At 37.0% G+C, this 435-nt stretch overlaps 1 protein-coding gene across 1 annotated transcript in view; it reads right to left on the bottom strand.

Annotated features, from left to right (window-relative positions):
• The window catches only part of SNX9 (sorting nexin 9), a 42,237-nt gene that overhangs the window by 39,881 nt on the left and 1,921 nt on the right, over positions 1-435 (bottom strand). The window lies entirely within an intron of this gene.

Below are 435 nucleotides of genomic sequence, written 5' to 3'. Positions count from 1 at the left end.
CTTGCTGTCAATGTTCAAAACACAGTTATGACTGTGAAACTGTGGAACAAACTCACTAAAAGCTGCTGAAGCAGCAGATACTCATTTAAACACAACGCAGAGCGTGCTGGTTTTACACAGCTATTGTGGACTTTAGATTTTAACAAGCATGAAGGGGAAAATGATTGGTTTTTCACCACTTCTGATCATTTATGAAACCACAGTCAACTGTCTGACCACAGACTGCAGAAAAACACAGCTATTAATATGTCAGTTTCAAAGAATTAATTTTAATCAATAGACTATAAAGAAACAAGACTCAAAGGATTTAGCTGTTGGTAATATTTGTAAAACCTCTGCCTCATTTATTGAAGGTGCAGAGATGTGTGATGAGTGAGAGCTACCACCCACAGAAATATTAAGGCTATTCTCAAGATTAAAAGAGCCACATGCCAT

Source organism: Corvus brachyrhynchos, unplaced genomic scaffold, assembly GCF_000691975.1.
Source record: "Corvus brachyrhynchos isolate BGI_N302 unplaced genomic scaffold, ASM69197v1 scaffold14, whole genome shotgun sequence".
Classification (NCBI taxonomy): Eukaryota; Metazoa; Chordata; class Aves; order Passeriformes; family Corvidae; genus Corvus; species Corvus brachyrhynchos.
The sequence above is the reverse complement of the archived record's forward strand: the minus strand, read 5'-3'. Positions and strand labels throughout refer to the sequence as shown.